Source organism: Ranitomeya imitator, chromosome 4 (genome assembly GCF_032444005.1).
Source record: "Ranitomeya imitator isolate aRanImi1 chromosome 4, aRanImi1.pri, whole genome shotgun sequence".
Taxonomy (NCBI): Eukaryota; Metazoa; Chordata; class Amphibia; order Anura; family Dendrobatidae; genus Ranitomeya; species Ranitomeya imitator.
The window spans coordinates 133,653,897-133,676,840 of NC_091285.1; the positions used below are offsets into that span (position 1 = coordinate 133,653,897).

Here is a 22,944-nt window from a genome sequence, read left to right on the forward strand (position 1 = left end):
TCTATATTAATTATGTACCACAGAATATGTTTTATGCAGTAAAACTATATTATACAACGATACTAAATATGCAGCTATCCTCCAGTATAAAACTAACTTATTAGACAAATAACACCCTTAATTATGGTTTTAGAGATGCATAGTTAAATATAATTAAGCATTTGCGAATAATAACACAACTGTCTTATATACTTACATTTAGAATAGCTTGCTTTTTTTAGTCTGGTCGGACTTCTGGTGGTTGTCTGATGTACTTTAGCGGGCCAGCCACCTGTATTTATCCTGAGTGTCAGAAACCAGCTCACCTGTTAACACCCAGAAACACACCCAGTTACGCCCCCACCACACGCCTGCTGTTAACACCCAGAACACAACCATACATGCAATTAATGCATGCATTAACTCAGGCATGATATATCCGGATTAAAACAGGAATTTTTATACAGCTGAATTTCTGAAAGAAGCAGGCTGTTGATTAACGAACCACAATCATTTTAATCAATCATGACGTCTAAATCGTATGATGCCATATTAGAAAAACAATATTTTACATGCCGCGCACCCGGCTCATTCTCGGGTATTGACAAATTATTTAGATCTGCAAGAGCACGCGGTATAAAGAAATCTGATGTTATTGCCTGGTTAAATAAGCAAGACACCTACACGCTACACAAGCCTGCTAGAAAACGCTTTTTGACAAATAAAATTTACGTCTCGGCCATTGATGCGCAGTGGCAGGCGGATCTCGTAAGTTTAATTGACTATTCAAGGGAAAATGATAATGTCAAATACATCCTGACGGTGATTGATGTTCTATCGAGATACGCATGGTGCGTAGCCTTGACAAACAAGACAGGCGCTAGTGTCGCCAGATCGTTCGAATTAATATTTCAAAATGATAAGCGCATACCGAAGAAACTGCAGACGGATCGCGGCAAAGAATTTATAAATTCATCACTCAAACAGCTATGTAATACGTACAATATTCATCACTTTTTTACAAACAATGATGTAAAAGCCGCTATGGTCGAGCGTTTTAATCGCACATTAAAAACCCGTATGTGGCGCTATCTTACGCATCATAATACCTTTAGGTATATTGATATTTTACCGGATTTGCTGCATAGCTACAACCATACGTACCACTCAACGATCCGCTGTAGTCCCGCGTCTGTGTCAGAGAGAAACGTGATGCAAATCTGGCGCAATATTTACAGTTCTACTATTACTAATAAACCGATTAAACCGTCTTTAACGGTCGGCTCTCATGTGAGAATATCGCGCTATAAATCGACCTTCTGTAAGGGCTATGAGAAGACGTACAGCGATGAGATTTTTTTAATCACCGGCGTCTCCAATAAATTTCATAAACCCCTTTATAAAATCAGTGATTTAGCCGGAGAGCCTGTAGAGGGGTCATTTTATAAGGAAGAGCTGCAAAAAATACCTATGGATGAGGATCGTGTCTACAGAGTAGAAAAGATTTTGAGAAAAAAACGTGTCAGGGGTGTGAGTCATTGCTTTGTCAAATGGCTGGGCTACCCCGAAAAATTCAATAGTTGGATCCCGGCCTCAGAGTTGACAGATATATAACCATGGAAGCGGGCTCATTTTTCGTGACATTACCCAGTAATTCGTCAATTAAAATCTACCCTGAAAACACAATATCGGAGTACAATACCAAGTTAGCGCGGGCCGTTCATCTTTCGGCAGATTATGAGGTGGCGTTAACGGAAATACAGTACCCCCATACGTGGAACACGTTTGATGCTTTTGAAGGGAGCTTCTACGCGGCTAAACACGGCGAACCTTTAGTACAGTATCACATAAAATCAGGATTTTACTCGTCCATTCCTAAGCTAGTTGGCGCGGTCAATGCCCGAATAGAAGCGCTGTATTTATCTACGCCTGCCTACAGAATACGGTATGATGAGCTACGCCGCGAGGTGATCCTGACCGACCCATCCCCTATACAGTTTACTCTGGGTACTAAGTTAAAATTTATTTTCGGCCTGCAGACCGTCGATGACTCCCCCGTTGCTTTAATGCCGTGGAATCGCCGCTTTTACCCCGATTCAAAGGCTGGTTTTTATTCGCTTTTTGTATACACTGATATAATTCAGCATCAACTTGTAGGTGACAGTTACGTTCAACTGCTACGAACCGTAGAAGTTAGCGGCGATGATAATGATATTGTCACGGTGCGCTACTCACGGCCCGATTACATACCGCTGTGCAAGCAACACTTTGACTCCATAAACATTACAGTCATGTCGGACCAGGGAACGCCGGTTAAATTCAGATACGGCAAGTGTATAGTGCGATTACATTTTAGACCTCGCCAGCATTGACACGATAAAATGCTGTCTCAAAGGGTGTATGGAGATCCTGCTGTTTATGCCCGCTACTATACTGCACAGTCGGGGCACGGTCTAGAGGGATTCCGCGGGAGCGAGTACATGTATGGCTCTGGACTGGCAGGACTATTTAAAGGTTTATTTCGTCGCGCCGTGCCGCTTTTCAGAAAAGGCTTAGAATTAGTAAAACCACACGTTCGGACTGCTGCCCGGAACATCGCTGCAGATGCCGTGACATCCGCATCGACTGCCCTTATGAAAAGGATAAATACGCCAACCCATCAAGACGGCTCTGGGATAATCTATGTCGCTAAAAAAGCCCAAAAAAGAAAGCGCCGCGTTTGCCCTCCTTTACCGCCGATGCTCATGAATAAAACTACATCCAAGAGACGCCCCCGTCAGAAACGAGTAAGACGCTCTGCGGACGACATCTTCTAATCAGTTACCATGGCTTTCCTGCATGACGCTTCTGTAGAGTGCGCAAAATCTGAACTGGATATTTTTGCCGTACCACCGACTCAAACAAGTATCGAGAAATCTCTATTTGTAGAAGTACAGCCTGTTGCTGCTCTGTCAGACAATGGACCGTTGGAGTTTTACATATCTGGTAGTGGTGATTATTATTATGATCTGAACAACACGCTACTGTACATAAGCTGTCGCATCGTGAAGCATGATAATACGGCCATCGCCGATGGTGCGCGTGTGGCGCTCATAAACTACCCTCTAGCCACTCTTTTTAACCAGGTCGATATTACTCTGGGAGACCGACTTATCTCACAATCGGACAATCTCTACAGCTATAGAGCCTACATAGAGACCCTTTTAAATTACAGTTCACAGACGCTGGCATCGCAATTTACAGCCGGTTTGTTCTATAAAGACACTGCGGGGCATCATAATGACAGGCGCCTGGATGGCGCAAATGCGGGATTTATCAAAAGAGCCAGTGCCGCCTCTCGCTCAAAACCCATCGACCTTTTGGGACCCATATTTGGGGATATATTTAACCAGCCAAAGTTAATATTGAACGGCCTTGACCTTAAGGTTAAACTGTCAAGAAATAAGGATACTTTCTGCCTCATGTCCGCAGAAGCCGAGCCGCTGAAGGTACAAATCTCGCAGGCGGCTCTCTATGTGAAAAGAGTGCAGGTATCACCGGCTGTCCGAATCGGCCACAGCCAGGCCCTCCTAGCAGCAACAGCCAAGTACGCTGTTGACCGAACATGCCTGAAAGTGTACAGCATCGCCGCAGGGACACGAATCACGAACCACGAGAACCTCTTCCTAGGACAGATACCAAAAACTGTTATATTGGGGTTTGTAGATAATGAGGGCTTCAGCGGTTCTTATACAAAAAACCCACTGGACTTTCACCACTACCACGTCAATCACGCGGCATTATATCTGGATGGTCAGCAGATACCCGCGAGGCCTTATAATCCTAATTTTAATGCTGATTTAGCCATCAGAGAATATATGGCGCTTGCCCATATATCGGGCAAGCAAAAGGCTGATTGTGCCATGGCGATAGATCGTGAAGAATTTATGGCTGGCTTCACGCTATTTGCTTTTGATTTATCGCCTGATCAAGAGCCTGGAGGCCATTTCTCGCTCATTAAAACAGGTAATCTGCGTGCTGAAGTCCGCTTTGCGATAGCGACACCCCACACGATAAATATGATTGTCTTTGCAGTCAACCACACCATTCTGGAAATTAATAACAGGCGAGAGATCTTGTACGATTTTAATTAAGCAACGATGGACAGTCTGCAGCTTACAGTTGTAGCGCGGTCCGATAATTATACAGACCGCATATTCGCCGGTGTGTTTCCGTGTGATTTGCTTCCGGAAGAAAGAGTGACTCAGAGACCCGCGGCATATATTGTGAATACAGACCCGGCAAATCAAGCTGGTCGCCACTGGATATTAATCGTACTCTGCGACGATAAGACGGGCATATTTTTTGACAGTTACGGCTTCCGTGCGGATAATATTATCTTTCCACGCGCTTTTGTGACATTCCTGAACAAGAATTGTTATTCTTATTGTTATCAGAGCGCACAAATTCAAGATTTGTATAGCAGTGTATGCGGTCATTATTGCATATATGTATTATACCATATAGCGCGAGGCTTTCCATTTAAGAAGATTTTACAAAATTTTACGTCTGACATGCAGAATAATGATCGAGCCGTATCAGATTTTGTGACATCAAGATTTTCAGGCGCCGTTATTTGTTCATCGTGTCGTTATCAGATACAGCAAAGATGCATTTGTCAGCATCATGCTGTTAGCTAACTTAAAATTTGAGCTGTTGTTTTATCGTGAGAAATAAATCTTTTAAATTTTTTTTACAATATCGTGTCTTTGGTTTTTATTCGTATAAAACACGCCGCTTCTTACTTGTGTTGTAACATTGGGTCATATTATAACTTGTGTTGTGACATTGGTGCATATCTCTTCTGTGTATATAAGGCAGCCACAAGGATAAAACCTGCTACAATGTGAATAAACACAACTTGCAATGGCCTCAGTAGATAACAAATAACTTTGCAGATGCCATCTTCAGGACACAAAAAAGAGAAAGCAAATATCAATTCAGGTACAATACAAGTACAAATGTGTTATAAAACAAAGTTCTGCTTCACAAAGATCACCAAACAGCATGAGTTTGTACAAAAATATCTGACCCTCAGATAACACAGCTGTTTTCTGAGAAAGCTAATACAAAAAACAAATAACCTCAGATGCCATCTTCAGGACACAATAACTTTTCTGTTTGTGAGAATAAACATTTATGGGGTACGCAAATACAACAACAATTGCTTGACCTAGGTGCTATAAGCCTCTGACCCACAGTTAACCTAATTTAGGTAATGTTCACCATTTAGTTAGTGTTTGAGAATACTTTTCACATAACAGGATGTAGGATTGCATACAGAAACATCAGCCCTATTCACTATATGGATACACTGTGAATAAAACAAAAGCTTACAGAATCAAACTCGGGGCTACGTATAAAATCTATTATAAAACAAATGAAAAAGGTGTTATAAACCACGTGTAAAATAAATACACGACTAGGCTATAATTATAAACATGTGTTATTCCACAAAATACGGGAATAATATCAAAACTACAACAAATTAAACTATATTAAACTATATCAAAAGGGGAAATCAAACAAGGAGGGACAGCTGGATACCAGCCGTCAGACAAGGGGAGGGGAGGGGTTACACATTTTGATACACTTTGATAGGGGCGGGGCACCTGTCAGATTGAGTTTGACGAAACATGGCTATTATACACTACTGTTGGCCATTGGCATCGTTCATCTATCAGCCATGTAATGTGTAAGGCCAGCTTTAGGCCAAAGTTACAGCACTCGAGCACCCAGCCTGTATTGATAAAGTGAATAAACTACTATGATCACAACAAACGATAAAATATTACCAGATCCCATGTCATCTTCACAATCAAGTAACGTAGTGTAAGATAGCACTTACTGAGTGTGCTGGGTGACACTGGCTTGGCAACGGGATAAACATAGACAGGCACGTTTTTTTCCACATAAACAGTCTATGCAGTTTAATTACACTTCATAAACTGCTGTAGGCCATGTTACACATCACAGACCTCATAAAGTCCATAGCACTTTATAACTGTATAGTTTTGACTCAGCTACTTCATAGCACGACATTAGGTTGCAGGCACTACACATGCTGGACCTTACTCCGTCCAGTTACCATGGGTGACCGCACAGTTCATTAACTAACCCCCTAACAGTGCACACAGTTCCCCGTACTCTGGGTTACCTTCCAGGAGCTCCTGCTCCACACGCTGACTCCTGTCAGTGCTCTCTCTCCCAGGGAAGCTGCCAAACTGGGATCACCGTCCCAGACAAGGTCTTGCTCATCAGGCCACCTGACAGTCCAGATCCTCAGATAGACGGTAGATCCCCCAATACAGTGCCATCACAAACTATGCATAGATGGCCACTCCATGCACTATTCAGGAAGTCTTACGCCCAGGATCTTCCAACACAGGATGTGCTATTCGGGAAGTCCTACTCCCAGGATCTTTCAACACAGGCCTTCAGATCCAAGGCCTCACCATGTGCTCTTCAGGGATCCGATCCTACTCCCAGGATCTCCCAACACATAGACCTTCCAGTATCTTACACACAGACCATTCAGGTCCATACACTCTCTACTACAGAGACACACCATGGTCACATTATGTACCTGTAACCACTCCCATAGGTGGGAGGTGTGTGTGGTCTGACTAAGCCTGCAAGCCTCCCTTTAAGTAAACTACAGATCCCAGAATAACCTTATTTCAGGCTTACAGTGCAGACTCCCTCTGCGACACATACCGGCAATTTAAGATCCTGCCGGTCACTGTTTCACCATCATAATCACAGATACGCCTCCATGCGCATTCTGAGGAGTACCTACAGCGTCCCCTAGCTGTAACAGGGGTCACTGCACCACAGTAGGAAAAGCCAACAAACAAAACAAGAACCTATCCATCTGTAAACCAAATAGGAACAATACACAAATTAAAAATACTAATAGCCAAATGATTTTAAATCACAGAAATGTATATGAAAAGCATAAAATGTTATGATTCCTTTATTCTGAAAGCATTCTGCAGTATATACATGATATATACTTACTGTATACTGCAGCTACAATCAGCACCTCTCAGGCTTCTCTCTGCCATTAACCTTCGAGTCTCCTTCTATGTTAGTGAGGATTTTAGAGTTGTACAGAGACGGCTCAGCATGTGGGGTGATGATGTATACAAATGTCATACAAGCGCTAAGCAACAGCAGAGCGCGAGACTACAATGTGCTCCGTATAACAACGCACAGATATTTCCACATTTCTCTGTTTGCTCTGGCAAGCAATGTATGGCAGGCAAAATGAAAACTGTATGGATGAAACTATCATTTAATTGGTAAGAATGCCACACTTTCTATATGCAGTAATAATCTTCCTATACCTGCACACAGATGTGTGCACAAAAATATTATTAAAAAGATTCCAACGTCATACACATTTTTTTAATAACTGTAAATGTAACACATAAAATTGTTAAGGAATGACATTGTTACTTATGCGCAAATGCATCTGATTGTACAGGTTAATAACAGATTTGCCTGCCATGCCTCTGATGCATTTATGTAGGTGCGTCTAAAATTCAGGAAGTGGGTGTAGCAGAAGGTTGGCATGCGGCTTGGAGGCTGCTGCACAATGAAGCTTCAGTTCACATTTCCATGCTTCTCACGCATGAAATATATAATGTGGGTAAATATTTCAAGAATACATATCCCCAATCTAGGGATGCCCTTTTTTCTTAAAGACAAGGCAGCCCCAGACTGGGGCTTTTTCTAATCATCATCTGTTAGCAAAAGTACTTAAAAGGGTCCCTGAGATCTTTCTAAAGTGCTCAATTTTGTAACAAAAGTCAGCCCCTAACATCCAGGTTGTGGGACACGGGAATGTACAGCAGGCTCCTACAGCTCGCGACATAAGTAAAAGATCTAGTGACATACCTTTTTTCTATTCCAGCACTGCAACATTTATTCCTAAGCTGTTGCCAAATGGATGAGAGAACACATTTGAATTCTAATCGAGTTTTGCAACTCTTGCTCGCAGGCGCCGGCGCACAAGAACGCTGAATACACTGACCAGAGAGAGAAGGAAAAGGTCAAGCGAGTGCAGGGCGCATGCGTGGGATTCCGGCACTACAACTGTATGTCATTAACAGTTCTATTACCTGTATGCCCATAGTAATAGAATTAAAGTATCCCAGGGGGTGACAGATTCCCTTTAACCACATCATGACCCAGCCTATTTTGACCTTAATGACCTGGCCATTTTTTGCAATTCTGACCAGTGTCCCTTTATGAGGTAACAACTCAGGAACGCTTCAACGGATTGTAGCGATTCTGAGAATGTTTTTTCATGACATATTGGGCTTCATGTTAGTGGTAAATTTAGGTTGATAATTTTTGCATTTATTTGTGGGGAAAAAGCGGAAATTTGGCAAAAATTTTGAAAATTTTGCAATTTTGAAATTTTATTCTGTTAAACCAGAGAGTTATGTGACACAAAATAGTTAATAAATAACATTTCCCACATGTCTACTTTACATCAGCACAATTTTAGAAACAACATTTTTTTTGCTAGAAAGTTAAAAGGGTTAAAATTTGACCAGCGATTTCTCATTTTTACAGCAAAATTTACAAAACCATTTTTTTTAGGGACCACCTCACATTTGAAGTCAGTTTGAGGGGTCTATATGGCTGAAAATACCCAAAAGTGACACCATTATAAAAACTGGACCCCTCAAGGTGCCCAAAACCACATTCAAGAAGTTTATTAACCCTTCAGGTGTTTCACAGCAACGGAAGCAACATGGAAGGAAATAATGAACATTTTACTTTTTAGACACAAAAATGATCTTTTAGCAACAATTTTTTTTATTTTACAAAGGGAAAAGGAGAAACTGGACCCCCAAAAGTAGTGGTCCAATTTGTACTGAGTTTGCCGATACCCCATATGTGGAGGGAACCACTGTTTGGGCGCACGACAGGGCTCGGAAGGGAAGGAGCGCCATTTGACTTTTTGAATGAAAAGTTGGCTCCAACCTTTAGCGGACACCATGTCGTGTTTGGAGAGCCCCTGTGTGCCTAAACATTGGAGCTCCCCCACAAACTTTAAACCCTCAGGTGCTTCACAAATTGATCCATAAAAATGAAAAAGTACTATTTTTTCACAAAAATGTTTTTTAGCCTCAATTTTTTTTTTCACATGGGCAATAGGATAAAATGGATCATAAAATTTGTTGGGCAATGTCTCCTGAGTACACCGATACCTCACATGTGGGGGTAAACCACTTTTTGGGCGCACAGCAGGGCTCTGAAGGAAGGAGTGCCATTTGACTTTTTGAATGGAAAATTAGCTCCAATCGTTTGAGGACACCATGTTGCGTTTGGAGAGACTCTGTGTGCCTAAACATTGGAGCTCCCCCACAAGTGACCCCATTTTGGAAACTAGACCCCCCAAGGAACTTTTCTAGATGTGTGGTGAGCACTTTGAACCCCCAAATGCTTCACAGAAGTTTACAACGCAGAGCCGTGAAAAAAAAAATCATTTTTCATTGTTCAAAAATGATTTTTTAGCCCGCAATTTTTTATTTTTACAAGGCTGACCGGAGAAATTGGACCCCAAAAATTCTTGTCCAGTTTGTCCTAAGTATGCTGGTTCCCCATATGTGGGGGTAAAACACTGTTTGGGCACACGTCGCGGTTCGGAAGTGAGGGAGCACCAGTTGACTTTTTGAACGCAAGATTGGCTGGAATCAATAGTGGCGCCATGTCGCGTTTGGAGACCCCCTGATGTGCCTAAACAGTGGAAACCCCTCAATTCTGACTCCAACACTAACCAACACACCCCTAACCCTAATCCCAACTCTAACCATGACCCTAATCACAACCCTAACCCCAACACACCCCTAACCACAACCCTAACCCCAACACACCCCTATCCCTAATCCCAACCCTAACCACAACCCTAAACCCAACACACCCCTAACCCTAATCCCAACCATAACCCTAACCACAAGCCTAACCCTATCCCCAACACACCCCTAACCTTAATCTTAAGCCTAATTCCAACCCTAACCCTAATTCCAACGCTAACTCTAATTCCATCCTTAAGGCTATGTGCCTACGTTGCGGATTTGTGTGCTGATTTTTCCGCACCATTTTTGAAACGTCACTTTCAACAGCTAGTCAGAGTGATCGTAGCCACGGGGGGGAGGGGGGGCAAAGCCACCCCCTGGGCTGAAGTACCACTCCCCCTGTCCCTGCAGGTCGAGTGAAATTTCAGTTAACCCTTTCACCCGATCTGCAGGAATGCGCTGCCATGACGCCACATAGACATCACAGGTCGGATTGACACCGACTTTCATGACGCCTACGTGGCGTCACAGGTCAGGAAGGGGTTATGGAGTGTAGTATATATATAGACTTTTTTGGAACACAATACCAAAATATAACTTTTTATTGTGGTTCCTCTGCATAAACTGAGTCCATATAGTGGATATAGACAACAGAAAGCCACCACCATGTTTTACTCCCAAGAAAGTAAAAGAGAAAGAAAAACAGCTTCCGCACCTGCTGCCTCTCCCTCCCTCAAGTCATGTACTGAGATGTGGCTTTTGTACCTAAACTACATCCTTAACATATGATTCAACCAATGACAAATAGAACTTTTTCACTTAGTGTTCTTTGTAATAAAAAAAAGCAAAAAAGAAAGAGAAGAAACTGCTCAGCTACAGCAATGAAAATAACTCTCCGCGTCTGCTCACAGCCTGGTACACAGCAGGAGTGTGGAACTTCGATCCAACATAGCAAGGAGCAAGCAAATGGACAAACAGCTGTACAAGCCATCACTAAACTTCAAACAGCTCCCTGCTGGTCAGGAGAGGCTGGTATAAAAATGAGATTTCTATTACACTAAACATCTGATCTTTCAAAACTGACATTTTTAAAACAATAATAGAAAAGTGAAATGTTCTTATCGACTGTAGTTAGTTCTTTACTCAGAGAATACAAGTGCTTCTCACAAAATCAGAGTATCATCACGAAGTTAATTTATTTCAGTTCTTCAATACAAAAAGTGAAACTCATACATTACATAGAGTCATTGCAAACAGAGTGATCTATTTCAACTGTTTATTTCTGTTAATGTTGATGGTTATGGCTTACAGCCAATGAAAACCCAAATGTCATTATCTCAGTAAATTAGAATACTTTATAACAACCGCTTGAAAAAATGATTTTACAAACTGAAATGTTGGTCTACTGAAATGTATTTTCAATAAATGCACTCAATACTTGGTCGGTGCTTCTTTTGCATCAATTACAGCATCAATGCGGCGTGGCATAAAGGTGATCAGCATGTCGCACTCCTGAGGTGTTATGGAAGCCCAGGTTGCTTTGATAGCAGCCTTCAGATCGTCAGCATTGTTGGGTCTGGTGTTTCTCATCTTCCTCTTGACAATACCCCATAGATTCTCTATTGGGTTAAACGTCAGGCGAGTTTGCTGGCCAATCAAGCACAGTGATCCTGTTTTTTGTAAACCAGATATTGGTACTTTTGGCAGAGTGGACAGGTGCCAAGCTCTGCTGGAGAATGAGAATGAAATTTCCACCTCCAAAAAGCTTGTCGGCAGATGGAAGCATGAAGTGCTCTAAAATTTCCTGGTACATGGCTGCGTTGACTTTGGTGTTGATAAAACACAGAGGACCTACACCAGCAGATGATGTGGCTCCCCAAACCAGCACTGATTGTGGATACTTAACACTAGACCTCAAGAAGCTTGGATTGTGTGCCTCTCCACTTGATTTACAAAAGAAATGCAAAATTTACTTTCATCTGAAAACAACATCTTGGACTACTGAGAAACAGTCCAGCTCTTTTTGTCCCTGGTCCAGGTAAGATGCTTCTGGCGTTGTCTATTGGTCATAAGTGGCTTGACACAAGGAATGCGACACTTGTAGCCCATGTCAGGAATAGTCCGTGTGTGGTGGCTCTTGAATCAATGACCCCAGCAGCAGTCCACACTTTGTGAATCTCCACCAAATTTTTGAATAGCCTTTTCTTAACAATCCTTTCAAGGCTGCAGTTATCCTGGTTGCTTGTGCACCTTTTTCTACCACACTTTTTCCTTCCACTCAACTCTCCATTAATATACTTGGATACAGCAGTCTGTGAACAGCCATCTTCTTTAGCAATGACCTTTTGTGGCTTACCCTCCTTGTGAAGTGTGTCAATGACTACCTTCTGGACATCTGTCAAGTCAGTAGTCTTTACCATGATTGTGGAACCTATAGAACAAGACTAGGGGACCTCTTTAAATGCTTAGGAATCCTTTGCAGGTGCTGTTTGTTAAATTATTCTAATTTACTAGGTTAATGACTTTTGGGTTTTCATTGGCTGTAAACTATAATCATCAACATTAACAGAAATAAACACTTGAAATACATCACTCTGTTTGTAATGAGTCTATGTAATATGAGTTTCACTTTTTGTATTGAAGAACTGAAATAAATTAACTTTTTGATGATATTCTAATTTTGTGAGAAGCACCTGTATATAGACATGGTGAAATTGTGCACTCTTGCATTTATCAGAGCATCATTCCACACTCTGAAGCACTTTTGTTCAGATGTACTCAAGATTACACCCTTATATCTCTGTCTGGATCAGCTTCCGCAATATCCGCCTTGGTTGCAGAGCGCTGCTACTATTCACCGGTGAGCTGCACTGGTGATGGAGCAGGCCATACTTCTAAAATCACTGGCATTGAGCAGCTGGGAATACAAGTGTTGGAACACTGGTGCCATGCAGCCACAGAATATGAATGTGTGAGCTGTCCATATACTTAGAAGTAATCAGCTACCCAATGTAGCTTAAGGAACATTATTACATCCTATTTAAACTCCCAGCTCTCTGTTTCAGAGTTGCCAGTGATTGAATTAGGTCTATATTGCTGGTGTGCCTTTGTATTGATTTGTTCTTGATCTGGCATGTTTCCATGCTATTTTCTCTAATCTTGACCTCGGTTTGACCTTGCTGTGATTGACTTCCTGATACCTGACACTGGTATGACTGACTCCTAATTTTGTTCCTGTTTCTGTCCCTCTAATTACTGATTCCGCCAGTTTGTCTACTCTTGCCTTAAACTCGCTCCTCCAGCCAGATCCATGGATGCAATCCAGAGGGCCCTGTTGTAAGTCCTGATCCCTGTATAAGGGTTCAAAGGTGAAGGCCATGGTTTCTCTGGAAGTGGAGTGGATTGCACCAAGTCTGACCGAGGTTAACTTTTTTTACCTTTACCAGTAAAGAAAAAAACTAATTCTAAGAGGGCTCTATAGGATCAGAATCGTAAGCATCTTCATACACCGTAAAGTTTGAGATTGCTAACTTTTATCAAGAAAATAACGTCACTCAGGGAATTACCCAAATAATAATGACTAAGCGTAGGCTTAAAACATAATGCAATTTTTTTTGCTAAATAATATAGGTTTAATGTTATGAATTTCCATTTTAGCTGCTTTGCAATCACAAAAATATTTCAGTTACATTTCTTAAAAAAACTAAGATAATATCAGAGAAACAGCAAGAGACTCTCCAGATACAGACTCCCACATTCATCTCAAAGGCTTAAATTTTATACAAAATACTTAGGCTGTGTGCACACGTTGCAGATTTGGGTGCAGAATTTTCTGCACAAAATCTGCATCTCCTGGCAGAAAACGCAGCTGCGTTTTTGATGCGTTTTGATGCGTTTTTTATGCAGTTTTTGGTGCGGTTTTTGTGCTGTTTTGCGCGTTTTTTATGCGCTTTTTGTGCGTTTTTGAAAGCTAAATAAAGATGTATAAATTGAACAAAAAAAAAATTTGTGATGTCATTATTGTCCAGTCTCCTCTTTTACATTCGTCCAACCCACACTCCATTACACAAACAGAAAGACAGATACAGTGGGGCAAAAAAGTATTTAGTCAGTCAGCAATAGTGCAAGTTCCACCACTTAAAAAGATGAGAGGCGTCTGTAATTTACATCATAGGTAGACCTCAACTATGGGAGACAAACTGAGAAAAAAAAATCCAGAAAATCACATTGTCTGTTTTTTTATCATTTTTTTTGCATATTATGGTGGAAAATAAGTATTTGGTCAGAAACAAACAATCAAGATTTCTGGCTCTCACAGACCTGTAACTTCTTCTTTAAGAGTCTCCTCTTTCCTCCACTCATTACCTGTAGTAATGGCACCTGTTTAAACTTGTTATCAGTATAAAAAGACACCTGTGCACACCCTCAAACAGTCTGACTCCAAACTCCACTATGGTGAAGACCAAAGAGCTGTCAAAGGACACCAGAAACAAAATTGTAGCCGTGCACCAGGCTGGGAAGACTGAATCTGCAATAGCCAACCAGCTTGGAGTGAAGAAATCAACAGTGGGAGCAATAATTAGAAAATGGAAGACATACAAGACCACTGATAATCTCCCTCGATCTGGGGCTTCACGCAAAATCCCACCCCGTGGGGTCAGAATGATCACAAGAACGGTGAGCAAAAATCCCAGAACCACGCGGGGGGACCTAGTGAATGAACTGCAGAGAGCTGGGACCAATGTAACAAGGCCTACCATAAGTAACACACTACGCCACCATGGACTCAGATCCTGCAGTGCCAGACGTGTCCCACTGCTTAAGCCAGTACATGTCCGGGCCCGTCTGAAGTTTGCTAGAGAGCATTTGGATGATCCAGAGGAGTTTTGGGAGAATGTCCTATGGTCTGATGAAACCAAACTGGAACTGTTTGGTAGAAACACAACTTGTCGTGTTTGGAGGAAAAAGAATACTGAGTTGCATCCATCAAACACCATACCTACTGTAAAGCATGGTGGTGGAAACATCATGCTTTGGGGCTGTTTCTCTGCAAAGGGGACAGGACAACTAATCCGGGCACATGAAAGAATGAATGGGGCCATGTATCGTGAGATTTTGAGTGCAAACCTCCTTCCATCAGCAAGGGCATTGAAGATGAAACGTGGCTGGGTCTTTCAACATGACAATGATCCAAAGCACACCGCCAGGGCAACGAAGGAGTGGCTTCGTAAGAAGCATTTCAAGGTCCTGGAGTGGCCTAGCCAGTCTCCAGATCTCAACCCTATAGAAAACCTTTGGAGGGAGTTGAAAGTCCGTGTTGCCAAGCGAAAAGCCAAAAACATCACTGCTCTAGAGGAGATCTGCATGGAGGAATGGGCCAACATACCAACAACAGTGTGTGGCAACCTTGTGAAGACTTACAGAAAACGTTTGACCTCTGTCATTGCCAACAAAGGATATATTACAAAGTATTGAGATGAAATTTTGTTTCTGACCAAATACTTATTTTCCACCATAATATGCAAATAAAATGTTAAAAAAACAGACAATGTGATTTTCTGGATTTTTTTTTCTCAGTTTGTCTCCCATGGTTGAGGTCTACCTATGATGTAAATTACAGACGCCTCTCATCTTTTTAAGTGGTGGAACTTGCACTATTGCTGACTGACTAAATACTTTTTTGCCCCACTGTAGATAGATAGATATGCATAGATGTATGGATAGTGTAGAGTATGTGTCCATGTTCAGAATTACATCCGGATTAGCTGCGGATTGGATGCTGTGTACAGCCGCAGCGTTCAACCCGCAGCGTCGAGATGTTACTGCACAGTGGAGGGGATTTTATGAAATCCCATCTCCACTATGTGTGCGAACACGCATTCGGTGGCCCGCATTTACGGACATGCGGCGTGTCTTTTTAGAAAGCAGCATGTCTGTTTACCTTGCGGCGACATTCCGTTGACGCAAAGGTAAATCACAGGGTCCTATGTATGGAGTGCGGAGATTCCGGATGTGTGCAATGAACACATTCGGAATCACCGTGCGTACAGAAGGGGGCGGCGCTTTGTTGGAGCGAGTTTCTCGCTCTGTCCAAAGCACCGGCAATCTGGCCCGTGGACACATACCCTATAGATATATGGATAGATATATCTATGCATCTATAGATATATCTATAAATATATCTATAGATTATCCATAGATATATAACAGCAAGGCCGATGTTTATTAATGAATGTTTAATTTTAAAAAATGGGGGAAAAAATGGTGTGGGCTCCTGCACAATTTTCTGTGCCAGAGGAGGAAAGCTGACGGCCGGAGGCCAATATTTGTAGCCTGGGAAGGGGGTAATATCCATGGCCCTCTCTATGCTATGAATATCAGCCTGCAGCTGTCTGCGTAGCCTTTACTGGCTATTAAAATAGGGGGACCCCCCCAAAAAATGACATGGGTCCCCATATATTTTATAGCCAGAAAGGCTACGCAGACAGCTGTGTGCTGATATTCATAGCCTAGAGAGGGGCCATGGATATTGGGTCCCCCTGGCTACAAATACCAGCCCGCAGCCGCCCCAGAAATGGCGCATCCGTAGTCCAATAACGAGTGTCCCACGACGATCTCCCCTATAGAACGGGTGATGTCACTGCTCTTTAGACCTTCAGTGACACACTGAAAGGAGACAATGGAAAATCCACAGCCAAATCCGCACCGTGTGCACATAGCCTAATTCTAACCCTAACCCTAGTTCTAACCCTAACTCTAACCCTAGCCCTAACCCTAACCCTAGTTCTAACCTTAACCCTAGTTCTAACCCTAACCCTAGTGGAAAAAAAAATATTTTCTTTATTTTATTATTGTCCCCACCTATGGGGGTGATAAAGGGGGGTTCATTTACTATTTTGCTTATTTTGATCACTGTGATAGGTTTTAACACAGTGATCAAAATGTACCTGGAACGAATCTGCCGGCCGGCAGATTCGGTGGGCGCACTGCGCATGCACCCGCCATTTTGGAAGATGGTGGCGCCCATGGAGAAGACGGACGGACATCGGGTGGCTCGGTAAGTATGGGGGGGAGATCGGAGCACGGGGGTGGGATCGGAGCACGGGGGAGCGGACAAGAGGATGGGGGAGCAGACAGGACGACGGAGGGGAGAGGAGCACAGGACGGAAGACTGGGGAGATCGGTGGCGGTGGGGGGGGGGGCAGATCAGGGTTTCCAGCCATGGCCGATGATATTGCAGCATCGGCCATGGCTGGATTGTAATATTTCACCAGTTTTCATAGGTGAAATATTAGAAATCGCTCTGATTGGCTGTTTCACTTTCAACAGCCAATCAGAGCGATCGTAGCCACGGGGGGTAAAGCCACCCCCCCTGAGCTGAAGTACCACTCCCCCTATCTCTGCAGATTGGGTGAAATTGGAGTTAACCCTTTCACCCGATCTGCAGGGACGCGATCCCTCCATGACGCCACATAGGCGTCACAGGTCAGAAGGGGTTAACAATTGTGCATACAAGAGTCTTCATGTACTAACCTTTAATTGTGAGAATTGTTAGGCCATTTGAAGCTGATGGAAATTTATATTGATGATGCATGACAAACCAAGTTAAATTGCCCATTCCACTAGATCAGTGTTTCTCAACTCCAGTCCTCAAGGCCAACATGACCTGTTAGTGGGCCTTCAGGCCTGGAGTTGAGAAACACTGCACTAGATGAATCAGACGGTGTAATAGTAGCACGAGCTTAGAAATGCATGAGGGAACTGACAAAAAGCAGTACCCTACCTTTATAAATCCTGTGGGACCAATGTTGACCTCAATGGTTTCCAAATCCTCAGATCTGGGCCTTCCCTGCATTTGCTGATATACAGACCATTAGTGACAGTATTATATCACTGACCTGTAAGTATGGACATGAAGGAAAGTCATAGATTGTGTTCCCTACTCCACTGAGCACAAATCGATAAAAGAAATTGAAATACATGGAAAATTAATAAATAAAAAAACCTATGATGTATGAGCTAAAATTGACGAATAACAATGTTTTTACAATGAAAAGGACTGTCATCAGCTTGTATGTTATCACCAGTGTCATAAAGGGGATACGTTCTTCAGCATGTCTTCTTTATCTATATTTACCATCAACTTCCAAAAGTGCAAATGTAGCTGACTCTAATAAGAAATGGAGCGACTGCCATGTAACATTAATAAAATAGTAATGGTGTTTATCTCTGCTCCACCAGAGTATGAATGATGTATGAATAATGTAACGAGGTAAAGGGTACGTCTCGGCATGCAGCATTTGTGCACCTATAGTAGAAATAGATGGAATACATCATTGTTGTGATTTCTAGTGGTTTACCTGAGCAGCTCTCCCCTTCTACGGGTGATAAGCATTTATTTGTTACAAAGAGCACAGTGTCCAATTGTTTTAGTATAGATAAACTGTCACTGTAAATGTCGTTCAATTGTTACATTTGTAAGGTGATGTAAAACTACTGCAGTGGTTTTACGACAAACCAAGGTGAGTTGCACTATGTCACAAAAGTATCTTTTTGGGGTTTATCAACATGCTATCTCACTTCTTGGAGCGGTAACCTGAGCTCTAGAATTATACACATAGACCAAATTATTGGTACCGTTCTGGTAACGTAAGACACACCCACAAGGGTCACTGAAATAACTTATATTTGACAAAAGCAATTTTGAATTTGAATTTATTGACTATCAACAAATGAAAATCAGACTTTACTTTTGCATTGTGGTTCAACAGAAAAATTAATAAAAATAAATAGTTGGGACAAAAATGATTGTACCTTTAACTTACAAGAAAAAAGGAGGGGGGAGAGGGAAGGTTAGGAGCTTGACACGCCGAGACGTGCATCTGTAAACTGTTGCAAATGAATGTAGCTGGTGGGTGCCGTACCTGCTGGTGATTTCAGCTGAAGTGGAAGAAAGAAAAAGGGAATATCCAGCACGTCCATCCAGTGTAAGTAAAATATCCAAAATTTATTGAAGCATTTTAAAAAACAATATTAAAAAAGAGAGAGAGACTCCCTCTCCCTGACGCGTTTCTGGCGCACCACGGCGCCCTTAGTCATAGGAACTAAGACTATGACTATGATTATGACTAAGGGCGCCGTGGTGCGCCAGAAACGCGTTAGGCAGAGAGAGTCTCTCTCTTTTTTAATATTGTTTTTTTAAAATGATTCAATAAATTTTGGATATTTTACTTACACTGGATGGACGTGCTGGATATTCCCTTTTTCTTTCTACCTTTAACTTACTATTTAGTTGCCCAACCATTCCAGGCAATCATTGCAAATAAACTATTTCTAATTACTTTGTGGGGGCACCACAGAACATGAACAATTGGGATCCAACCCTGACCTCAGAAAACGAATCTGCACAAAAACAAGAAAAAGCAGAGGCCATACAAAAAGGGGATCACCAAACAGCATGGATTTGTACAAAAAAACAACACAGCTTTATTAAGGTGACACCCCTGATGAAGCCACTGCTGTGGCGACACGCGTAGGGTATTCGCTTTCTCTTTGTGCCTGTAGGTGTTATCTTAGGGCTATTTGCCCGGAGGTGCTATGGTTTTTTTTGCTTATAATGCATATTTAGGTACATGGTTTACTGATAGTACTATACTGCTACTGGCTTATTTTTAGGTGTGCATTACTGGGAACCATGGGACATAGGACCTCTATGCTTGTTCTACTTTATACACCCTTTATGCATAGTTGGATTCATTCTCCTGTTTGAATTTAGGTACTGTTACCAGTGTGTGTGTACTGCATTATGTGCCATATATCTATAGGGCCTTACCACTGAGTTCAGGATCCCATGTCGGCACTCTGTATGCCTTCAGCACATTTTTTGTATATCTTAGCAGTTTATATACTCAGATAGTGTTGTTTATTTGTGTACTGCGTTAAGGCCCCGTCACACATAGCGACGCTGCAGCGATACCGACAACGATCCGGATCGCTGCAGCGTCGCTGTTTGGTCGCTGGAGAGCTGTCACACAGACAGCTCTCCAGCGACCAACGATCCCGAGGTCCCCGGTAACCAGGGTAAACATCGGGTAACTAAGCGCAGGTCCCCGCTTAGTTACCCGATGTTTACCCTGGTTACCATCGTTAAAGTAAAAAAAAAACAAACGCTACATACTTACCTATCGCTCTGTCCTCGGTGCTCTGCTTCTCTGGTCTGGCTGAGCGGCAGGCAGCCGGAAAGCAGAGAGGTGACGTCACCGCTCTGCTTTCCGGCTGACCGGCGCTCACAGCCAGACCAGAGAAGCAGAGCGCCGAGGACAGACAGCGATAGGTAAGTATGTAGCGTTTGTTTTTTTACTTTTAGGATGGTAACCAGGGTAAACATCGGGTTACTAAGCGTGGCCCTGCGCTTAGTTACCCGATGTTTACCCTGGTTACCAGCGAAGACATCGCTGAATCGGCGTCACACACGCCGATTCAGCGATGTCAGCGGGACCTCAACGATTAAAAAATGGCCCAGGCCATTCCGACACGACCAGCGATCTCACAGCAGGGGCCTGATCGCTGGTACGTGTCACACATAGCGAGATCGCTACTGAGATCGCTGTTGCGTCACAAAACTTGTGACTCAGCAGCGATCTCGCTAGCGATCTCGCTATGTGTGACGGGGCCTTTACGTGCCATCTATCTGTGGGGCCTTATTAGTGATCTCAGGATCCCATGTTTAGTACTGTCATATGTTGCATATTTTAGCACATTTCCTGTACCACAGTATATTTTTTCATGTGCAGCTCTATTAGCTATTTAGGCCTTATTTGTGTTATCATGCTTTTTGCACTTTATTAATATGCTGTCCATATAGGTCAGTGAGATATATATCTGTATGTGTTCCTGTTTTCCCCCTTTCACCTTGTGTACAGGCACTTGCCATATTATAGGCATTGTTCTAAGTGTTTTTAGATGTTTTAAAATGATCTGTCCTGTATTTGCACCTTAATAAAGCTGTGTTGTTTTTTTGTACAAATCCATGCTGTTTGGTGATCCCCTTTTTGTATGGCCTCTGCTTTTTCTTGTTTTTGTGCAAATAAACTATTTCTGTAAAGGTGCATTCACATTGCGTTCTGTGGCCCTGTCAGGGCATACATTCGAACTCCCCCTGTAAAACAGGATCTAGATTTGTGTGCCGATGGGGCCACAGACTGTAATGATACAGACAGAGCGAACTTGCACTCTCATGTGCATCATTTTCCAGAGTGTACACCTACAGTAGGCGGACAATCAGACGTGGTCTACTACGTCTTAGTGGCTGCTTCCTGTAGGCGTACACTCCCAAAAATGATGCATGTAAGAGCACACATTTGCTTTTTCTCCATCATTACATTCTATGGCCCCTTCGGCGCATACGTCCGAATTTCACTTTGTGGGAGAATTCAGACGTATGCCACAACGGATCCACCGATCGCAATGTGAAAGCACCCTAGCCCTCAATGAGACTACTGCACCTATCCGCAGGTATTTTGGCCCACTCGTTATGATCAAACTGTTTCAGCTGTCGAAGGTGTGAAAGTTGGCTCCCCCAAACTGCATATTTCAGCTCCCTCCACAGATGTTCAATAAGATTCATATCAGGGCTCACAGAAGGTCGCTTTAGACTAGTCCAATGCTTTTCTCTTAGCCATTCTTGGGTGTTTTTAGCTGTGTGATTTGTATCATTATCCTGTTGCAGGACTCATAACCTGGGACTCAGACCCAGCTTTCTGACATTGGGCAGCACATTTTGCTCTAGAATGCACTGATAGTCTTGAGATTTAATTTTACATTGCACAGATTCAAGACACCCTGTGCCAGATGCAGCAAACTGCACCAAAACATAACCAAGTCTCCTCCATGTTTTACACTAGATACAATGTTTTCTTTTTATGCTTCATTTTTGCATCTGTGAACATAGAGCTGATATGACTTGCCAAAAGCTCCAGTTTTGTTTCATCAGTCCAAAGGACATTCTCCTGGAAGCTTTCAGGCTTGTCATTCAACATTCATTTTGGCAAATTTCTGTTCCACATTTGTATGCTTGTATTTGTTTGCTTTTAATAATGGTTTTCTCCTCATTCGCCTTCCATGAAGTCCACTTTGTACATTGACCATGGAGATCATCTCTAATCTCTTTGGAAGTTGTTCTAGGCTCTTTGTTTACCATTCACATTATCTATCCCTTCAAGTTATGATGTTAAACAGCATAGTGACTACTTTGCACCCTCTAAATAGGCAAACCGGTTACTAGTTTGTAGACACACGATGCTAAATACAGGACACACCTTAGTTTAACATATCTCTATGGTCAATTTATTTTCAAACTTTTCTAGGAGTAACATAAATTTTGTCAAGGCCATTTTATTTTCTTTATTTTTTGTTGAGCCACAGTATAAAAATAATGTCTGATTTTAATCCGTTGATATTCAGTAAATTTGACTTGAAATTTACTTTGGTCAGTTTCAAGTTATTTCAGTGACCACTATGGGTTTTTATTATTTTAAGTGAAAGGTATCAATAATTTTGGCCATGTGTGTATTTTTTCCTAATACAACTGAGCATTAGAAGTTGAGAATTTAGGAAGCAGTTTTGGAGATTATGACGATCTCTGACTGATGCTCTGGTCAGTGTGCTGTTGTCCTTACATTAACAGGGATAGTACATTGACAACTCTGCTGTCGGGTGTCCCAGGATCAGGGGCTCCTTCCCTGTCCCTAATGCTAGGGACGCACTAGCTCGCCCTGCTCCCCGGATTACTTCTGATGGTGAAGATGCCGGGGCCACGTACCTTGCCTTATCTCCTGAATCTGCCCTCAGCCTGTACCCTTCCCCCACCCAGGGAAGAGGGGAGTAATAGTGTACCATAATACACCAATCAGACTACCAAGGTAACACGAACAGGGGTAACTAAAAATACCAAACATACAAATATACGCACACATATCACAGAGGAAAGCACCAGGGAGTGGAGGATGCCACACACTTAAAACCTAGCAACAGTCACAGATAAATCCACCAAATGCCTTCTCCGGTAATAACCAACAACTTCCAGCCATGCAGCATAAGCTACTCTGACAAT

The 22,944-nt window shown here is 42.5% G+C and overlaps 1 protein-coding gene across 5 annotated transcripts in view; it reads right to left on the reverse strand.

Annotated features, from left to right (window-relative positions):
• Nucleotides 1-22,944, reverse strand: part of ACSL6 (acyl-CoA synthetase long chain family member 6) — a 330,780-nt gene that overhangs the window by 189,290 nt on the left and 118,546 nt on the right. The gene's annotated exons all lie outside the window — the stretch shown is intronic.